Source organism: Octopus sinensis, unplaced genomic scaffold (assembly GCF_006345805.1).
Source record: "Octopus sinensis unplaced genomic scaffold, ASM634580v1 Contig01292, whole genome shotgun sequence".
In the NCBI taxonomy this organism is placed as follows: Eukaryota; Metazoa; Mollusca; class Cephalopoda; order Octopoda; family Octopodidae; genus Octopus; species Octopus sinensis.
The window spans coordinates 10,001-17,849 of record NW_021824728.1 but is presented as its reverse complement, the minus strand read 5'-3'; the positions used below and the strand labels follow the sequence as shown (position 1 = coordinate 17,849).

The following is a 7,849-nucleotide window of genomic DNA, read 5'->3' as shown; positions in this document are numbered from 1 at the left end:
TGTACAAATGTCTTGTTTTCATAAGTTCTGAATTAAAAATCTTCCACCCAACCTTAGTCACAATCTATGTTCCTAACACTAGCTGAATGATAACTAAGTTATTTTACTAAATTCTTTGTTATATTTAAAGTAATTCAAAGAAACACAGAGCATCTCAAAATAAATACAGTAACGAAAGGGTTAATCCAGGGTTTATATTACAAGCACCAGTCAAGTAACCGATAGGAGATCAATGGATTGATTAAATCAATAGGTGTTGGCATGATTGTATAGTTAAGACACATGTTTCACAGCCATGTCTCGTATTCAGCACTAATGTGTGACACCTTGAGCAAGTGTCTTCTACTACAGTTTCATGTTGAATGGAAAAGATTAGTAGAAGCTGCAAGGAAGTCTGTTGTTGGTGTATGTCTGTGTACATATGTGTATGGATATCATTTCTACATTTCATTAACAATACCACAGATACAAAAAAAAAAATCTTTATTTACAATCTCCAGTTAGCAAAAATCCTATAGATTTAGCTAGGCTTTTTTTCTTTGTCCTTTGATGATTAAAACTAGTGAAATGAATATACCTGGCTTGGAAATCCTGTAAGGGTTGGTGACAGAAGAGCATCTTGTAGCTGTAGAAAATTTGTTTCATTAAGTTTCATCTAACTCATGCCACCATGGCAAAACAGATGTAAACATGACAACAATCTTTATAGTGACTCACCCTAACCCCCATCACTAAATATGTGCTTCTATTAGAAATCAATATTATGTAGACTGTTAGCAAATCTGATATTTCCTGGAGAAATTAGTTTGGTTTTCCATTTGAAGTTGTCGGTCGTTGTGATGTTGGTTGGTGAAATATGATATCAACTCTCTTAGTTATCGATCCGTTAGCAAACTGCGAGTCACTCGATGTAATGTTATAATTTGTCTGGCTGTTATGTAAGAAAATATAACAGATGCAGGTATAGTTAAGAGTTTTGTTTGACAACCACTGAGTTTCAGGTTCGATTCCACAGCTCAGCACCTTCTGTGGTTCTGCATTAACAGATACCTTATGAGTGAATATTGGACCATGGAAACAGTATATAAAAGTCCATTGTATGTGTGTGCATTATGCCTGTATGTGTGTGTTTGTGTGTGTGTGTGTGACTAGCTGCATGTGTCTATGATTGTTTGATAACCAGTGATGGTTTGTTTATGTCCTGGTAAGTTGGCAGTTCAGCAACAAGATTGGTAAAATAAGTAAGACACTGAAGATAAGTTCTGCAGTTAATTTGATTGAATAAACTAAACCCTTTTAAAGCAGTGCTCCAGTGCTTGTTAGTGTGTTACATTATAAGGCACAAAAAGAAAATGACTCTCCCCAGACACAACAGAATATGCTTCAACACACAAACTCATATAAAGAATCTTGCAAACCAAATCCTAAAACGAAATCTACTTGTTTCAATTTATTTTGAGAAATGAAAAAATCTGGTAAAATAATTGTATCATTGTTGAACTGGTGATTAGTTAGTTAGTTAGTTAATTTTTTGGCTCAAAAAGCAAAAAGGCAAGGCCATGTAGGGGGACATGGAGTTATGTACAGGGTGGTGTTCATGTAAAGAGTTCAGGCCACTTGTGGTCAAGGGAGACTTTAAACCGAGCGGTCGTCGGCACCTTCACCATCTCATCTGGCAGCTTATTCCACGGATCCGCTACCCGGACGGAGAAAGCCCCTCTCCTTCGATTGAGATTGGAGCATAACATAAAATTTTGATGGAAGGTCTTAATCTAGATCGTTTTAAACCAGAAAGTTTGTATAATAAAACCCAAAAGCAATTTCAGGTAGGTTGGTATAAAAAGGGTTAATGAATAAATTAAACTTATCTGTTATTCAAATACATTTCTATAAATATTTTGGTATTAGATATTGATGTAATCCCTCTGTGAGAATGGTCAGGATGCGGGATTAGGTGGAAATACATTGTGGCTCTAATCATTTTGTTATCTTATCTCATTTGGTTGCTTATCAAACGTATATTGGAAGTGAACCATTGTAAGAGAAGAGAATCGATATTTCTCACTCTGCTACAACTGTCAAAGCTGTACATCTTTTCAAAACCAAGTCTGTGAATTCTATCAACTGATTCTGCATATTTCTTTGATGAGACAATGAGCTATACTTAAGATTAACAAAATGAGACTATAGATATATATTTTCCTTTGTATTGAGATTAACCATGAGATTTAATTGCATAGATTTGCCATTCTGTAGGCAAGGCAAGATATATTAACCCTTTAGTGTTCGATTATTCATCAAAACATAATGCCTATTGATTCCCATTGATTTGAATTAACCATGCATTATCTCATATCTTCAAGATCTTGATGGTGTAATTACTTAATGTAGAATAACATTGAAGGGTAGGTGTGAGAGCCTGGATCTGGTCAGTTTGAACATAAAACAGATTAACTATTTTGGCCGGATATGGCCGGTTTAAATACTAAAGGGTTAAAGAGCTCTGTACTGATTTTATATTTGTAGTAAATCTCTTCCAAGAAAGGAATTATCAGAGAATTTTAACCCTGTGTCATCTACAAGGATTTTTAGGGACTTAAAATGTTATTAAAATTAAATTCATTTTCAATTGTCTTTCCAAATAAATATGTAGGTTAATTCACCTATTTCCTGCCTTTGATGTATTAATGAAATATATCGAAATATGCTGTCAATTACGTATTAGTAATTATTGTTTGCATATTTTTCTATCTATTTCCCCATAAATAGAAACTCATTTAACAAACTAATTTAATTTCCTTACTAATTCTCTTAAATCAATTAACCCTTTCATCATTTCATATAATCAACTTTGGATTTTGCTTGTGTTAATCACCACGTTTAAATATTAATTAATTATTGCTTTCACTCTATTCATTTTCATTTTAGAATAAATATGCCAATGAAGATATCTTAAATATAAAACCAAATTTCAGATTAAGAAACTTTAATTATGTAGCTACAATAATATTAATTCCTTGGCTTTATTGATTTTTGCACTTAATCAAGTTGAAATTTTAATGTGAAAGATCACTTGTGAAGCATCGCTTACATACGAAGTCAAACTTTTTAAACAATTATTTTGAATACTTTCTTAAAACCATGAGTATCAGGTTTAACCTTTGACTCTGTCTGGAATTTCTTGTAACAAAGCTAGAAATCAATATAATCATAAACTCTGACTTATATAAGTTAACAAAGCTATATATATACATATATATATAATATATATATATATGTGTGTGTGTGTGTGTGTATGTATATTTATGTATATGTATATATATGTTTATTCATATATGTATATTATGTACATACATATACATACGTACATATATATATATATATATATATATATATATATGAGTGTATTTTTTCCCCTTGTTAACATATACATATCCATCTATACATATCCATACTTTTCTGTTAAAATGTCTTATTGACGAGTTTCATTTCTTCACTATATATATATATATATAATTATCCAGTAATTTTTTACTAGTTTCATCTTGTCTCTTTGTTTTCTCTCCGTGTTTGCAATATGGACAATTAAGGTGGTTTTAGAGTCAGATCATAGCTGCTTTTTTCAGCATGGTGGTATCTCGTAGATACCCTAATTTATAATTTTAATAATTATTACCTTTGAAGGTTATTTTTTCCATGCTGACCACTTGATAAAATCGTTATTTTATTTGTAAATTAATGATCTTATCCTTATTTATATATATATATATATATATATATAAATGAAAGAATGGAATTCGAATAAATGAATAAATGGAGTCATTTATTTATATACAACACACAAATTTCTGCACATGAACCCGGAGTTTCTACCCTTGACAGGTCGCTTCAACCGTGTTTTGTGACGTAAATTTGCTACCCAGGTTTCGGTTAAATGAATTTTCCATGCTGGCGATAAACATAGAATAATTCATTCACCTACATATATATATATATTAATAAATATAGGGTAGCAAAAATCTAGAAAAAATTCTCCGCTACCAGCGGTCTAGTGAGAAAGAAAAGATAGTTGAATATATATATATATATATATATATATATATATATATAAATATATAAAGATTTTTCAAAGTTATTAACTATTTAAAAAAAATTTTTGAAAACAGAATGATGGAACCTTTCGAAAGGATTTACTTACCATATGTGAGCGCTTATGTTCCTATATATGCAAACACACACTTTAATGCAGTTGGAAGTCATTGTCAAATTCTAAAGAATGATAAATTTACTTCACATATTGATTTTTTTTGCATTCTGTCATTTTGTTTTCATATATATTAATATATATATATATTATATATACATATATATTATATAAATATGAAATTCAATTTTAATTTTGTTTTACAGGAATTCTCCAACACAAAATATTGTTATTTTTATATTATACTCTATAACCTTCAATACATTTGTAAGTAAGTAGATATATATGTATTTGCATTTATTTGAATTTACAAGTACGACACACAAAAAAAAAACAACAAAAACCTACATTTCTAATTGTTTAGGAATTGATTACCTCCATGAAGACCTTAGAGATAACTACGTAAGATTTAACTGAATTATAAATAAATGTACACCATATGTGCTAGATATTGTTATGTTATATATTGTAAACGAGAACGTATACTCTCTTATGTTTATTTTTTACACCTGCATGTTTATTTTGTATTTTTCTTTTTCATTGTACTTTACTACATATTTATTATATTGTGTTAAATGTTGTACTCTTGTATATTTTTTTCCTGTATTTCATATATTTTAAAATATTCTTTTCTTTGCACAGAATTATTGTTCGTGTTATCTTTAAGTTTTTTTTCTTTTTTTATTGTCTGTGTATGTATATATACAGAAAAAAAATGTTTTCATTGTATGTAGTATACTGTGATACTGTACTGTGCTTTCATATTATTTTTGTTTGAGAGGCATACATACATACATACACACATACATGTGTGTGTGTGTATGTATGTATTTTATAAGCATGTGGATATTGACTTTTAATACATGAATGCTTATAACACTCTGCATGTCTTTTTGCTTTTCATATGTGTGTGTGTGTGTGTGTGTGTATATATATATATGTGTGTGTGATACATACATATATATATATGATTAATCTATGCTTGTATATTTTATTATAGAATCTTTATGCACACACACACATATATATATATATGTCTAAAAATTCAGGCAAAAATATTGTTTCCATATTTTTCTTGTGTGAATTTTGTACAAGTATATTTATATCCCATAGAAATATCTGAGTGTATTTATCTGTATGCATGTACAAATACAGGTATGCATGTATATAACAAAACAAATCATAAGAATTACATATATTCTGTGTGTGTATCAATGCAATTTATGAAAATGTATCTTTGCAAAGTATGTATATTTATACAGAAATTTATATAGACATATATATATATTTATATTAATATTTAGCAGAAGCAACAGAATGACTCAAGGCCTGAGAGTTTTGTATGCTGGTACTTACCAAATATGCAAAAGTTTTGGCCCTTCAGTCACACTGTTGTTCTTACTAAATACTAATAAAAATATACATATACTCATATTTTGAGTTCTGTTTTCCCTGTCTGTATCACCATTCCTATAAACATATATGAATATATTTATATATAAATATCAGAATGTTTACAGTGTGTGTGTGTGGATTTAAGTCACAATATTCAAGTAATCTGGTGATACTCATTAAAAAGGCTCTTTAACCCTTTAATGTTTAAACCGGCTGTATTCGGCCCAAATATTCTATACATTTTATGCTCAAACTGGCCAGAACATGCATCTCACAACTGCCCTGCAATGTCACTCTAAAAATAAGCAATTACATCTTTCCTATCTTGAAGGTACAAAATAATATCAGATAAATTTTTTTAAATGTGAATAAATAAGGGTTACTTTTGACAAATTAATCTGAATGCTAAAGGGTTAAAGTATCATTCTACAAATCACATAGAAAACATAATATTATACAAAAGAAAAACACAAAGAGTGTATAAAATTAATACATACATGATAAAATAAATAGTAGATTTCTCTATTTATAAGATGGCAGAATCCCCAAGGACATACTCTACGGTGAGCTTGCTAGGGGCACTAGATCTGTGCGAAGACCGTTCTTACGATACAAGGATGTTTGCAAAAGGGACATGAAGGCCTGCAACATCAATATTAGCAACTGAGAAGCAGTTGCCAGAAACCGTGGAGATTGGCGACGTACCGTAAAAGAGGGAACACAAAGGAGTGACAAAGGGAAAGAGGAGAAATGGAAAGACAAGAAAAGATGTCAACGAGAAACTATGGCATTACAACCAGCCAGGCAAAGTCTTCGCTACATTTATGGTACCTGCCAGAAGGAGTGTTTGTCCAGGATAGGACTACACAGCCACAGCAGGAGATGTATTAGGACATGAAATGTAAAAGCCAGACTAGATTATTTTATGCGCAACTCCATTGTCTCCTGAGACAAAAAGGATGCCAACAACAATATATATATATGTATGTATGTATATATAAAGTCAAAAATATTTTTATGACATTTAACAAAAAGAAAATTCAAATATCATGACAAATTGTTTTGTAGCTTAAAACATGTACATAGTTTATATTATATTTAATAATAAATAAATTACATGTCTGCATTAAAGCAAGATGCCAAAAATCTTTCATTTATGACTTTATACATTCCTTATTGTTTTCTCTTGTATTGTAACTATATGTTTTCTAGAATGATGATACATTAAAGAGCTTTTCTTATGAGTACCACTGAATTACTTGAATCTATATATTGTGACTTAAATTTACATACATATACACAGGCTTAGCATGGCTGTGTGGTAAGAAGCTTGCTTACCAACCACATAGTTTGTTTATAAGGATCAAAAGTTCGTGCCGCACATTGATTCACTCTCTCCATGAAATCAACATGCACTTGTAGCTTATCAACATTTTCATTATTTTTAGTGGTTCCAATGGGAAACTGTGGCCATGCTGGGGCACCGTATTTTGTGTGATTTATTTTTATTTCTCTGGAGTTGTTTCTGATAAAAAAGTGAGTTGGTCATAGTCACTTTTAGGCAAATAAAAGAAACTAAATAAATATAATCACTTCAGAAAGTGTCTCATATTTTGTAGAGGAATAAAGGGCCATGGTGAAGGTCAAAAGAAACATTCATTACAACCATCAACAATTAAAGCAAGGAATTGTTGGTAACAAATGCATGGTACGCCCCTGCACCAGTTCAGACTATGTTGATCCTATGGAGAGAGTGAGCTAATGTGCAGCGAGAACATTTGACCACTATAAACAAGTCATCTGTACTGGTCATTCCGCAAAAAGCTGAACTCTCATATGTTATGTTTGACGGGAGTGTCCATCACATATATATATATATATATATATATATATATATATATATATAATAAGCTTATGGCCATATCACGTTGAAAGCACCGGTTCTCGTCCGATCACCGAGGTTAAGCAACATCGAGCCTAGTTAGTACTTAGATGGTGACCGCTTGGGAAACTTAGGTGCTGTAAGCATTCCAGTGGAGGCGCAATGGCCCAGTGGTTTGGGCAGCGGTCTCACGGTCGTAGGATCGCGGTTTCGATTCCCAGACTGGGCGTTGTGTGTGTTTATTGAGCGAAAACACCTAAAAAGCTCCACAAGGTTCCGGCAGGGATGGTGGTGATCCCTGCTGTACTCTTTCGCCACAGCTTTCTCTCACTCTTTCTTCTGTTGGCCTGCTCGCTTAGCCAGCGGGG

The 7,849-nt window shown here is 31.4% G+C and overlaps 1 non-coding gene across 1 annotated transcript; it reads left to right on the top strand.

Annotated features, from left to right (window-relative positions):
- The first annotated feature begins 7,509 nt into the window (after nucleotides 1-7,509).
- LOC115227029 lies at nucleotides 7,510-7,627 on the top strand. Its single transcript, XR_003883062.1, has one exon. It is a non-coding gene; the product is annotated as a 5S ribosomal RNA (ribosomal RNA).
- The last annotated feature ends 222 nt before the right edge of the window (nucleotides 7,628-7,849 follow it).